At 34.9% G+C, this 15,052-nt stretch overlaps 1 protein-coding gene across 5 annotated transcripts in view; it reads right to left on the minus strand.

The window, feature by feature from the left end:
- The window catches only part of BMPR1B (bone morphogenetic protein receptor type 1B), a 403,893-nt gene that overhangs the window by 254,336 nt on the left and 134,505 nt on the right, over positions 1–15,052 (minus strand). The window contains exon 1 of one of the 5 annotated variants that reach the window (XM_058432832.1): positions 4,675–4,773. The exons of the other annotated variants lie outside the window; for them this stretch is intronic. The gene's annotated coding sequence lies outside the window, so the exon portion shown is untranslated. Of the gene's footprint in view, positions 1–4,674; positions 4,774–15,052 lie in introns of those variants that run through there. 5 annotated transcript variants of the gene reach the window in all.

Raw genomic sequence — 15,052 nt, forward strand, 5'->3', positions numbered from 1 at the left:
ACTTAACTAAACTAACTGGGACTCGGGGATAAAAAAGGGTGTAAGGGGTTAAACTGAATTCTTACCTTTCAAACAAAGGTAGCTGACAAATTTGTTCAGAAAAATACACTTTGCCCTAATACTAAGTTCTAGAAGGCAAGTAAGGAACAGATTAATACAGAAGCATCTAATTAATTTCTATGCCATAACTTTATTTTGCATATAATATGCATTTAGTCATGCTACATGCATAAACTAACAGGCTACGAAAAAGCACTCATTTCTTATCCATTTATTTCTTCATTCAACAAATATTACTGCACCCTACTACGTGCCAAACATTACACACTGGTGAAGCAGAGATCAAAACCTAGCCCTCACAGAGCTTCTGTTCTAGTGAACAGAGCATACTTGGAGAACATCAAGATTGAATTCAGTAGTCTGCAGAGACTGAATTGAGAATAAGCAAAACAAAGAAAGCATTTCCGGTTACACTCTCAACCATTCCATCATTAAAGTGAAGATGAGTACAGCAGAGATTAGCAAAGGAGACTGCAAGGGTTTAAACTTTATCCTTTCTTCAAAATAGTTAATTTTAAATTTAATATATTCAAAGAGATATGAAATTCCCAACATATGTATTAAGCGATAACTCAAAGATTAAATGATTCTACTTTTTAAAGTATAGAACAGACTATATCTTAAGCTGTTTAACACTTCAGAAAAAAAAAGAAAAATTTAGAAATATTTACTAAATATTAACATTTTGCTATTTAGGCTTCAGAATGTTTACTTTTGTCAGACAGAAAATTTTCTAGATAATAGCTAAAACACTACCACTAGTACTGCCATCATCCTTTTCACTCTCTTACTCTCTAGAGATAAATAATTTTCAGAATATAATTTCATTCAGGTTTTTTGTTTTAATATGTGTGAATGCCTAGACATAATAGACAAAATTGTGTTCTGTGGGCCAAACTTTTACATAAATGGCATTATATTACATGAATTATTTGCAGTTTGTTTTTTTTCCCCATCTTCTCTCTCTCTCTCTCTCTCTCTCTCTGTGTGTGTGTGTGTGTGTGTGTGTGTGTGTGTGTGTGTGTGTGTGTGAATTGAATTTCCATTGATACAGGCAGAAATATAATTCATTCACTTCAACTGCTATATTTGCAGCATAAACTTGTGTGTTATTAATTACTCAAGAGAGGGATAGTCAAGTTGTTTCCTTTAAATACACCACACACACACACACACACACACACACACACACACACCATGCAGTCTGCAGAGCCCTCTTAACCATTCTATTGTTGAAATGAACCAGAGTATGTATAGCAGAGATCAGATATATCTTCATATGAATATATACCTATGTGACTATATGTCTAATCTTTGCTATACTCCATTTTGTACATGCACATATACAAGTGGTACAATGAACACCCCGGTGCAAGTGTACTTGCCCATGTTCAGGAGAAGAGTCCTTCCGGGACAGACGCGTAGCTATGGACGTGTTGTGTCAGAGAATACACACATTTTCTGCTTTACAGGGAACTGTCGAATTGCTTTCCCAAGAGAAAGAAAAGAATGCCTCTTCTGCCACATTCAGGCCAACTTTGGAGATATCAGATATCAACTATTTTTTGCCAGTTTGACAGGTTTAAAGTTACATTTCATTGTTGTTTTAATTTCTATTTCCTAGGTTATAGACAAGCTTTTGAACTGATTAAGTCAATTTCAGGCAAGTGAATACATGGTCAAGAATATAGGGAAAAATTTCTCAATCTCTCGGTCGTGTTAAATACAGTCTAAGTCTTCAAGGTCGTTCTCTATATGCTCTCACCACACTCAACTGCCAGCAGTAATAAACTGCCATCCTGTCTCTCGGGCCCTCTCAAGATCTGAAAACAAAGATCTAATAATATTTTAGGCACTCCTTCTCCACAAGGAAGGAGTTTTATTCTGACTGAGATCTAAGAACAGCCTATTAGAAGATTTTACATCAGGTTGCAACATTTAAACAAAATTTTCACAAAACAATGCTTATCCTTACAGGTGAGGCATTCTGATACTTTCTATTTTACTGTATTTTAATCTATGTATTTGCTAGTTGAAACCCACTAAATTGATGTCATGATCCCATTAATAGGTCACAACACTCAATTTGGAAACATTAAATCTCTTCAATGCCCAATGTACCCGGGAAGCAGAGAATACTTGTTTGAGTTTCAACCTATGAGCTGAGGACCCCTACCAACCCTGCACAAAGTATTAACAGAAAAGGACACCTAACTGGCCCTCTGCCCAAGGGGTTCCAGGGCTGGAACCATCAGTGTTACAAGACCTTAGTCTACTTTTCAAATGGATGTGCAAACCTTAGGATCATGGGAGGTCTGACACTCTTGGGGCATATTTTTTGGGCAACTTTATTTGGTGCTTTTTGTTTTTAGGTTGGTTTTTGCTTTACTGTTTGGTAAAATGTCTCAAAGATTCCAGAGATATGGGTGAGGACCATGTATTTTGAAAACATCTAGAAGTATACCCTTTTTTGGTAAGTCATTTGGGTTCCCAAGATTTGCCACAACAAAATTAACAAAATTGTTTCCACACCCCTAAAAAGTAATCAAATAGCTTACTACTTGATATTCTGACTATTCAAATAATACAGACAGCTTCTTTGCTGTCCCAACTTCTGCCTCAAATAACATATATATCTGTACTCTTGAACAAAATAATCAGGTTTAGGACTTATTTTAAATTGCTTTTGTTAACTTTCCTTATTCTGAAACTCTGCCCTTGTTTTTAATACACTTCCATTGTATTTAGCTGAGACTAGGCATTGAAAATTTCTGAAGTCATCATCATATTTGTATGTACATATGAAAACTTAAATTGTGCCTTTACAATTTTGCATTTACAAATACAGAACTTAACATTCTGATTAATATGTAAAATGTTCTTAAAACTTATTTCTGTTAGGCTATTTTTTTTTTTTTTGCTGGCCACTTTATCCTCTATTTCCATTTTACCGGATGCTATGCAAAAATACACCATCCAGCTAATTGATGTCTTAGGTTCAAGTTATATACAAAGCCAGCACTGAAGCAGACTTGGGAACCTAGCGCATTACACTGTGGTGTCTTTCTAAAATGTGCATGCACTCAGCATGGAATGTTATGATTGGATAAGTTACAGGTTTCCAAATTAAAAAAAAAAATCCTGTTTTCATTCCAATCTTGTTTATGGAAAGGTTCTGAAGATTAGAACTGGCAGGTTATTTCTAACCCTTGCCTTTTCTCCCACCTTCTTTGAGTTCCTCTCTCTTGCTGCGAATCTAGAAGTGACAACCTGCTATTTTCTAGAACTGTATGGTGGTAATTTGAATAGCAAGCTCTGCGCCTGGTATAGACTGTCAGAAATATATACCTGAAACTATAATTGTACCATGTGTGGCCGAACAGGGAAACTTAGTTGACATCAACAGTATTTATAGGGAAAAAAATATGCTCAGTTTAATTCCAGTACAGACATTCCCATTTCAAAAGGAAAAGTTTTAATTTCCTGCTTAACTTTGACAGTGGCTATAATAAATTTTCTCAAATTTTCATGAATTTGAATTAGGAAATTTCACATTTCTAATGAAAACTTTCTTAAACACCAGTTATAAAAGATCAACGCTTCTTTTGCTGCATTTCAAAAAATAGAAATATACCACATTTAACAGGAGGTCATACAATACTAGGAAGAGATAATACTACTGGAAGTCTTCACATCTTTATATTCATATTTGCACTTCATATTCAACCATATAATTTCCCAGAAGTGTCATATATATATGATTTATATATAATATATATGATTTAAATATATATGTGTATGTGTGTGTGTGTGTGTGTGTGTATATATATACATATATGATTTAAAGAAAATCCAAAGCATTAGTCAAACTATCTTACTCATCTTTGTAAAAGTTGTAGTGGCCTGAAAAGTCAGGTCGTAATCACTGGTACCTATAAGTATTATGTTATTTTAAAAAAGAGTCTGTGGAGATGTGATTAGATTAAGGATTTTGTGGTGGGAAGACTACCCTCGATTATCCACATAGGCCCTAAATGCTACCACGTGTCCTCATGAGAGGGAGGCAAACTGCACACACACAGAAGAGAAGATAATGTGACCAGAGAGGAAGAGACTAGACTGATGCAAACCACAAGCCAAGGAATGCCAGCAGCCACCAGAGGCTGGATAAGGCAAGGAATGAATTATCTCCTAGAACATCCAGGGGTTGCACAGCCCTGCTGACACCTTGATTCCAACTCAGGGACAACGATTTTGGACTTTGGTCTTCCAGAACTATGAGAGAATATATTTCAGTTGATTAAATCCACTAAATTTGTGTAATTTGTTACAGCAGCTTCAAGAAATTAATACAACTATACTTGCTATTATCTCAGGATAATATACTGAATTTTCTGATTACATTAATAAATTTGAGAGAGCGGGACTCATAACCACTTGAGAGAAATGAATGATCTTATTTTAGTGTGCTGGAGAGTCTGAGAAGTATTTCTGAAAGAACCAGGCCTAGAAAAATGAAGAGTTTTTAAAGTGTATATTAGTCTGTTCTCATGCTGCTATGAAGAAATATCTGAGACTGGGTAATTTATAAAGAAAAGAGTTTAATTGACTCACAGTTCCACATTGCTGGGGAGGCCTCAGAAAGCTAACAATCATGGTGGAAGGGGAAGCAAACACGTCCTTCTTCGCATGGTGGCAGGATAAAGAAATGCTGAGCAAAGGAGAGGAAAGCCCCTTGTAAAACCATCAGATCTCACGAGAAGTCTCTCCTTATCCCCAAGAACGGCATGGGGGAGCTGCCCCCATAATCTAATCACCTCCCATGAGGTGCCTCCCATGACAAGGGAGGATTATGGGAACTACAGTTCAAGATGAGATTTGGATGGGGGCAAGCCGAACCATATCAAAGTGTCAGAGCCAAGAAGAGAATATCTAGTCTAAGGAGCAAATTTAAACTACATTTAAAATCTTTCAGAAAATAACTTGTCAGGGCTGCACTTGGTAGCTCATGCCTGTAATCTCAGCCCCTTGGGAGGCTGACGAAGGAGGACAGCTTGAGGCCAGGAGTTAAAGACCAGCCTGGGTAACACAGTGAGACTCCCATCTCTAGAAAAAATTTTTAAAAAAACAATCCAAGTGTGGTAGCATGCATATGTAGTCCCAGCTATTCAGGAGGCTGAGGCAGGAGGGTCGCTTGAGCCTAGGAGTTTGAGGTTGCAGTGAGCCATGATTGTGCCACTGCACTAAGCCTGGGCAACAGAGAAAGACCCAGCCTCAAAAAAAAAAAAAAAAAAAAAAGGAAAAGAATGTGTCAGTAATTATCAAGAGTTTTAAAGTACTCCTACCCTTGGACTCAGTAATTTTGCTGCTAAGAACCAATACTAAGAATATATACCCAAATCAGATAAAATTTTATAAATTAAGATGTTCCTCTCATAACACACATCTCATAATACCAAAAACTAGAAACAGTCTAAACATCCAAGTATAGAAGAGCTAAGTAAGCCACAGTATGTCTTCCTGGCTGAACATCTTAGATACATCTATCAAAAATAATGTTTACAAAATATCTGGACCAAAACAAAAAAACCCTTATGTTATGCTATTACATGTACAAAGCAACATACAAAAGAACATGTATATTATTGCCTTCCTCATTTAAAATTCATAGGAAAAAAAGAAATATGTAAGATTATAGCTAACTTTTTCGTTATTTCAATTCTTTTAACGGTTTACTAAGTTACACCAGACACTCAGTGGTAAGCGGGGACTACAAAAGGGTAACTGGCAGATACAAATGCTCCAATTTTCTGGGTGAATGAAAGACAGAAGAATGGTACTTTAACAGCCAAAATTCCCAAATGCCTTCCAATGCATCGCATTATCCATAATGATTTTGAATATCCATGAGTCATGCAGCAATAGATAACACTATCGCTTATTTACATTGGGAGCACCCAAGGCACAAAAGGTTTCGGAGTCCACACAGGGTCATCCTATATAAGCAGGAAGAGCTGGGACAGAAGCCAAGTCATGTCATTCCAGACTGGGGCTTTAATCCCCCTTTCCAAGGTGATGGTGCAGCAGCAGGGCCAGACCTTGTCATGGAGAGTAGGCAGCTCTTCTTATCAGAGAGCTTCAGAAAAACAAGGTCAAGGCCTCAAACCCACTCTGACTGGCGGATATTTACATATGCAAAGCCTGTGAGGAAAAATATCTCAGGCTTCCCTAGGATCCTTTCAGATTCATGAACAAGCCAAAGTATAAATAAATAACACTTTCATAAATGTTGCCTACTAAACATACAGTAATCATAAATACTATAGAGACACTAAATCTTTCAAAGCAGTACCCTCTATTCATTTCACTTATTTTTGATTCAGGATATAGTTTATATTAACTTATTGATCCAAGCCTCTCCTTACAATAGGGTCTTACTTTGGCACTTAATCATTTTCTAAAATAGTCACATATTCTAAGAGCCAATAATTTTCTACAGATGCTTGCTTATACCTGTATTTTTACTTTTAGGAACGAATGAAAAAATAACTCCTGCAAAAGTCTACCTAAAAACATGCAAAAAAAGTTATAAGTACAAATTGGGTTTCTTTCAAAATGTTCACATTTTCATTCAGGATTACAGAACCAATTCATAGGCATTTTATATTTATACATATGCTCTAAGGAGCTCTATTTTTTTACACGGTTTTGAGCTTGAGAAGTTCTCAGCATTAACATATAATCAAAGAAATTACATAATTAACTGGTGAAAAAAGGATCATGGTCAAATTCAAGCTAATTTTCAACTTTCAGATTTAATTCGGCAAACTCAGGGTATTAAAACATTAATCACATAAAGTCATCTCTCAAATGTTAATAAAAATCTTCATTCTCAAATTTTTTTCTGTACTGAAACAGATACTTTGATCATCAAGCCTAGATTTAACTGTCAAAAATAATGTACTCATGGGCTATGTATATATGCACGGACTTATGTATCACTAATTTGAGAAGTTACATCAACTTCAACAAAGCAACAAGAGGATAAACTTTTTTTCAAACTCCTAAAGAAAGATATTATTCATTTTTACACTTTGAGTTAGTATTAGCAAAGATATATTTTTTACAAATCCCAAAAGAGCTTTTAACTAGGAGTACGTCATTGAATGAAAAATAAATCTGTAGAAGTAGAAGTTTTACTGCTATCCTTGCTAAAAGATTGCTAGTTACACCTAAAAAGTCATACTGGTGAGAAAATTCACAAAAAGTGTATTAAATATATATGTATATTTGTGTCACCAGAAGAATTTAACTCAAATGCTAACAGAAGCTCTCTCAAGACATCCTAAAGATAGCCACACATTGGTTAGTTTCCTTTCCTTTTATCACTTGTGTGTTTATATCACAGTTTTAGCATTAACTAAAGCATCTAGTCTGATCATTTCCATCTATTTTAGAATACTAACAAGATGATTCTGATAACCAAACAAAAAGAAACATGAGTTTAGAAAAAATTCTAATTGTTTTATTTAATAATTATGTGCTATATAGAGCCTATTTAAAAAAAACAGATGTCACACACCTCATAAACACCAAGATATTTCTTAATAATTATTTTGAAGTGTCGTAAGTTCACATTTAACAAATGAATTGCCTCTAACATACCAAAATCAAAATAAGTTTTCTTCATTCAACTGCCTATTAGAACAATTCTTAAAAGAACCTGAATATATAATTTAACAACAGAGCTGAAGTGCAGCAGGCTGAGACTTCTTCATGAATTGGTTTTTAGAATACTAGATATGTTTGTCTAAAATCTCCACGGTTTTGTTAAAAAAAAGACAAACATTTCCATTTTCTCATAGATTATAAATCAAAGAAAAATTTAAGGCAGCTATATAAACAGTTCACTGACTGCATCTGTTGTGAAAGACACAATGATGTCTAATGTAGAGCATTTAGCCTATTCACCTCTGTGCTGCCATCTTTGAATAAACACGTCTTAAAGCACCATTAATCCAAGCAATGAGGGACGTTTTTCTTTCAAGAACAAACACATTTTCAACTTTGGACTAGCCATACAACTGTAAAATCAAGCAGAAAAAAGAATTTTGTGATACTTGTTTACATTAAAAGTTGAACATGGTACTATCAAGTCTCCCCAACGTGAAGATGCATTAAAGAACTTAAAAGACACTAATATTAACTATTTTCTTCTCTACTGTTATTTTTCTGTATATCATGGTACTTGCAGAATAACTTTTCTTCCTAATACTCAGAGAACCCAAAGGAGGAAATTAGTAGTTTCATCATGAATTTAAAACAACTTTAAAAATCAAATAGTGATCAAAGGAACTTATTTATACAGCCATTTAAAGAAGTATGTTAAGATGTAAAAGAAAAAAAAAACTAGCATACAGAGCTGCTTCTCTCAGTATTCAGTGCCCAAGAAAACCAAGTCTGAAGAAATACGACGTTTACTTTACTCAAATAATTCCAAATTAACAAAAAATCAAATCAACAATTCCCTTTTAGAAAAGTGATCAAAAGATATCTCAGGGAAAATAAATGCCTAGTTTTACAAATATCTTTTAAACTGTTCTGTTGGGAACAATATGCAAAATAGAGTATTCTCAAAAGGAAATCCTTAAAAAGTCAATCCTTGAAAATAAAATAAGGAAAAAATGTGGACCAAGATCAGGTATCACAACATTGCCCTGAGACTATATGGAAACTCCTATGTAAATGGTAATTAGGGATTTCTCGCTTTCTCTCTCTCTCCCACTCTCTCTCTCTTTTAAAGGCCATAATGGCTATGTTTGTTGAGAGAAAAAAGGTGGGGAAAGAAGGTATAAATGCTTACTGTTTAAGAAAAGCTGGTCTGCGCCAATATATTGGAGAAACTATTCAAGAACAGTTGATCTATGTGAAAATGTAACCCCTGAAATGTTGCCAAGGTCACAGAGACCCAGGGAGATCTCCAACACACAATGAGTACCATTTGTGTATTTGTAAAGAGCACTTGGGTAGTGGGTTATTTTTGCATTATGCATCTCGTTGGAAAAAAGCAGGGAAAAGAAAATGCAGACTGGTGGTGCTTTTACAGTATTTCATTTCACTATCCTTCTTATGGGGTAACTAAAATATTAGCAGTGCCCTGCTTATGAGATATATGTGATCCCTTTCAAGGTGGGCGTTAGCAGCAGTGTTTCTAAGTGAAATACGAGAGCAACATTACAATTTCCAAATTCAATTTCAATAATTACATTAACATGACAAGGTTCTCAAGAACTGCCAAGGACAACAAAACTGAACTGTTTACCTTGAGTAGCACATTTCACTGTGGGACTCAAATTTTATACCACAGCCCACTTTACGTTGTTATCCATTTCAAACACTGCCACACAGCAGTGGGTTCTCTCCACCATTTCCACCTTTTTTGTTTGTTTGTTTAATACCATCCATTTACATTTTGCCTTCTACTGGTGGTTCTCAGAACACCATTTTATAGGAATGGAAAGACACCAAGAAATTTCACCTCAAGTCATGTGAGACTGCAGCTATAGAACGCACAAACCCAGTTCCTGAGTGTTGAATAAGGAATATTTCTTTCTCACTGATTCGAGAAAGCCAATTTCAATTTCTCTTTATATGAGAAAGTCTCAGCTGGTCTTTATTAGTATGGTACTGAAATGTGTGTCCCAAATTTGTGAAATTTTTTTAAAAAAGAACAAGAGAAGTCATACTTTCTCTAAGAACATGTGCACGTATTTCTTCTTAGGAAGCCCACACACAACATGGTGAAGAGTCCACTTCACAAAAATTTGCTTTCTAATATTTAAAAGGCATTGAGGTGAAGCCTCATTAAGAAAGATGGAAATGGTCCATTACTACAGACAGAGAAGGCCTTTCCCGGGATGGACTATAAACACTAAGTGCAAAGTCTAGAGCCAAAGCAGAATGTGAAGTTTGCAAGTTTGCCTCTTCCAGAAGGAGAAAATATTATTTCAGATGTTATGACCCATTATTTTTCATTTTTTAATCTTTTAATGTTTTATATTCATTTATATTATAAAGGAAGATTTTTATTTTAAGCATATTTCACACTATATTTTCCTTTTGCTAATACAAATTAGTGACATATACCAAAAAAACCTAAAATTGTTCTTATAATCATTAATAACAATTTGAATGTACTGGACTCCATAATGCTAGATTTTTGCTCCTGTAATCTTCATGAAAACCCTGCAGGACTGATATCCCCATTTTACAGATGAACAAACTGAAGCTCAGAATGTAGAATTACTCAAACTGAACTCCGAAGTTCATTATGCCACATTTCCTCAGGAAATAGTACATTCATATACCATTGACGAAATGCATTAAAATATACAAAACTTGAGTTGGAAGCTTACCTAATAAATTGTAAAAGATTTTCAACAAACTACCTACCTCTAGTAATTCACCTACTCAAAAGCTGATAGTTAAATGAAACCTGAGAAAATGATCTGGGATATTTCTCCATCCCTCACTAAACAAATGCTTGTGGGTCTTTAAAGGTTCAGTTCAAGTATCACATCTTCTGTAAAGTCTCCTTACTCTCCATACCAATAGAATTACTTCTTTACTGGGTTATAGAATTTATTTAATGATTAAACATGACTAAAAATTACTCTTTTTTTGGTCTTCAGCTCCCAGTACAGTACATCATACTTGTTCAATAAATCCTTGTGTTCAATAAATGCTTGTTAAAAGTATATATGAACAAATAACAACTCAACTATGAGATCAGATAAAATCTCATCTCACATAAGTTAAATCTTGTATTAAAGCTCCTCTAACTTTAACACATATATAAATCACATGGAGATCTTATTAAAAGGTAGATTCAGATTCAGTGGGTCTGGGGTGAAACGTGCATTTCCAGTAAGCTCGCAGCTGGTGGCAGTGCTGTTGGTTCCCAGACCAACCACCCTGTGGGTAGCAAGAACGTAATCTACTGGGACAACACATTCCAAACTTGGTGAATTGTTTAGAAAGCCGTATGTTCCTCTGGGATGTTAACCTCCATTTAGACCTGGCACCAAACCTCAACTTATTAAACTTAAAAACTACGGGCAATTATGAGTTTATGTGAATTTCCCTAAATGAGACATAAGTTTTTTTGAAAAGGACCACTCTTAATGAAGTTTGCAAGTACAGCCTCAAGACAGTGCTTTATATGTGAGAGGGACTCAATTTAATATTAAAGTAAATTAAAAAATTAAGTACTTGAGGGTAAAAGCTATCACTGATTTGTCTCTTTGGCACAGGGCTTGGCATGGTGCCTCAAACACAAGAGAGCCTCAATATATAAATGCTGAATGAATGAATAAACAAACAGGCAAACCATTCTTTCTCTGTAAAGCATCAAGTTTTCATCATCCTCATCAATGCCAATTTGAGGCACTTGATCAAAATTGTAACTGATCTGGTAAGCCCTAGCTATTAATAAATCTGCAATGTTCTAGGGGTCATACAATCCCTATGCTATTCCATTTTTGAATGTTACCTTTTGTTTTGTTTTTCCTAATTCTACATACACTGCCATTCCAACATTTCCTTTTTGCTGTGCCAAGATTAAAATGTGTGGCCACTACTGTTTTAAGCTCAGGATTACTGCCACTTCAGAAACCACTAGTACTGAAAAGATCACTGTTAACCATATGATGAAGGCCACTATAATACTTCTTACGTTTTCACTTTTAAGTATCATTTACCTTTTAAGTATCAAAGTCTTAACTTTACATGTACAAAAACTACTGGAAGATACGAATAAAACTTCACATTTATTTTTCATATATGTACCTGTTAATAGGCTTTTGTTATCAGAATCCAAGAGTATTTATCTGCAGAAAATTACTTCTCATAATATTCAAAAGAAGATGTGATTGTTTTACAGAATCAAGTTTTATTGCTTTATCTCTGTACATTTCAGCAATAAGATGTAAGTGGAATGTATAGTGGGAAAGTGTTAAAAGTGTTTAAGTTACCAAACAAGCTATTAAGTGTTTAATGTACCACAGAAATATTAACCACTTACTATGTACAATGCACATACTAGGATATTCTGAGAAATATAAAGATATCTCAATAAAGCTATGAGAAGATACAGACAACAAAATTGCAACAATAGAAAAGGTTAAAAAACTGTTTTTCAATTATTATTTTTCAACTAAATTTTAAAATAAATTAAGTTTTAGGGGCACACGCTGAACTAAAAAAAATGCAATGTTGGTCCGTTCCTTTAATCACTTCTGCCATGGACTGAATTGTGTCATCCCCAATTCATATTCCAAAGCCCTAACCCCCAGTGTGATGGTACTCAGAAAGGGAGCCTTTGGGAGGTAAATAGGTTTACATGACATCATGAGGATGGGGCCCTCATGATGGGATTAGTGCCCTTATAAGAAGAGACACCAGAGAGCATGCACTGTCTCTCTTCACCACATAAGGATGCTGCAAGAGGGTGGCAGTCTGCAAGCTATAAAGAGAGACCTCACCAGAATCCAACCATGTTGGCATCCTGATTTTAAACGTTCAGCTTCCAGAACTGTGAAAAAAATAAACTTCTGTTGTTTAAGCCACCCACTCTAAAGTATCTTGTTACGGCAGCCCAAGAAGACTAATACAACTTCTCTGATTGACTTTTATACTTTTACATTAGAATTATTTTAGGTCATAATTACACTCATGTAATTTACTGCCACAAATGTACTTTTATAATATAGTAAGAGGTTTAGAAGTGGAGTTAGTAAATAAATATCAATTCTTCAATTGCCAATTGTTCATAAAAGTGGGAAGAAGGAAACAGAGAGAGAATTTTACATTTATTTAACAAGTAACTCAGAAATAAGCTTTGGGGGAGAGGGAGTTACCTCATTAGCAATAAGTGCAGACATGCAGACATTCCCCTACACAAAACCTCTTTCAGCAGCATCAGAAAGAGAATGCTTTTTGCATGTGTCACTTCTCAGGTCCAAGCCTCTAGCAGGCTTCTTGTTATATGCAATTAGCTCCATGCCAAGATTTAGTACATTTCATAATAAATCCCTTGACCACATTAACTGTAGGCTTGGCAAAGTTGGAAAGGCTCTATTCACGAAGACAGAAAACAAGCCACACAACTTACCCCACAGCAAAACGCACTTGCTAGATGCCAACACACTACAAATTTCAACAGTCTGCCATGCCCTCCCTTCATTCCTCTCCCTCTATTTGGGGTAGAGGAGGGGTGAGAAAAATACAACCTGCCATGTGATTATGATTAAAGAGTATATAAGGGCAAAAAAAGCTACAGACAAATTTGATGTGTTTACTTCTTCTTCCTCCTCCTCCTCCTAAATCTTGTTACTAGCTTGTTCCTTTGACCTAACTCCCCAAACCACCCACCCAAAAAACCTAGAGTCACTTCACAGATGAGATCCAGAGTTTACCCTCATTTAAACAGTAACCATCTGTTGCCTGCAGGAAGACTGTGGCTCCTTCTCAGGTTTCCCTTTTTGGAACATGAAGGCTGTGGCACGTTATGGCTATTCTGCATGGGAAAGTTCTCTGTAGGACAGCAGAAGCAATGAAAAAACCAAGGAGGCACAGAACTAATGAGCCCTTCCGCTCATATCAAAACAAAGCACAACACCTTTTATTTGTTTTTGATAAACACCTTTTGAGAAAGAATTAAAACTACAGCAGTATAGAGAGAATATGCATGAGCTCTGGAGTTGTATAAACGTCAATTTCAATCTTAACTTGTTTTCACTTTACCAATTAGAGCATCCGTTTCTTTATCTGAAAAACAGAGATACTACAGAGTTGACGCAGGGCCTAGAAATGTTTGGCTCAGAAAATGCTTATAATACACAAGATTAATTCTAGATATTTTATTTTGCAGTATTATTACTGGAAAAAATGTTAATCACAGGCAAATTAGATAAAAATATAGGAAGACAAAAAATAAAGTATCACTATTAAAACTCCATTAAGTTCTCTTTTAGATAACACATTTGAAACATGACCAATGTTAAAATTTACAATAAAAATTAATTAGGAGGCCTCTCTTGGATCCCCTGCAAGAGGCTCCTGGTACTGACATCCTATTCCTCTTTATTATAAATTTCTTTCTGGTTCTTTAAGGCTCCAATATATATTTAAAATAAGAAAAAATAAGACTCTTAAAACCTGTGTTTCATTTATAAAAACTATTGAAATTTTATATTATGTATTACAAATTTTAGAATGTTTTACAGTGTCTTGCTTTTCCAGTGTAGGAAACAATGGTTTCCTTAGAGATATGATTTCCTTGGAGATATATCATTATGATATATCATGATGTATTAGAAATATATCATTAATAGCATTTCTAACAATAAAATCAGATAAAATAATTTCCTACCATGTAAATAATCACACAACAAAATATCTGAAATTGGGACTAGCCTAGAAAAGTCAGGTTACTGGGTCACTTAGTTTATGGGTGCAAGCAAAAATTTACAGTCAGCCTTCCTTTGCCTCAATCCCAGCTTCATCACTTACCAGCTTTGGACCAAGGTACTATTTAATCTCTCTCTGCTTTAGTTTCCTTATCTGTAAAATGATCAATATCAGCACCCACCTCTTATAATTGTGAAAAAATTAAATAATGTTTAGAAGGTGTTTAGAACAGTGCCTGGTACATAGTAAGTGCTTTGTATCATTATTCTCATTGTTATTATTCATGCTATTATGAAAAATCATATGGTCCTTTAACATCTGCCTACAATAGAATATTGCCTGCACAGCAAAGATCTTTTTCTATTTTCTTTTCCCCTCTTCTCTGATTTAATTGGCGTATCTCACCTCTACTTTTGTTTTAGTCTTATAATGCATATTTATTTATTTTTAAATACTCACCATCAGTCCTTTTACTGATGTTTTCCTAGTCATGATTTGGATGGACACAGCTCATGCTCTAATA

The sequence above is a fragment of the Hylobates moloch genome, unplaced genomic scaffold (assembly GCF_009828535.3).
Source record: "Hylobates moloch isolate HMO894 unplaced genomic scaffold, HMol_V3 SCAFFOLD_2, whole genome shotgun sequence".
Taxonomy (NCBI): domain Eukaryota; kingdom Metazoa; phylum Chordata; class Mammalia; order Primates; family Hylobatidae; genus Hylobates; species Hylobates moloch.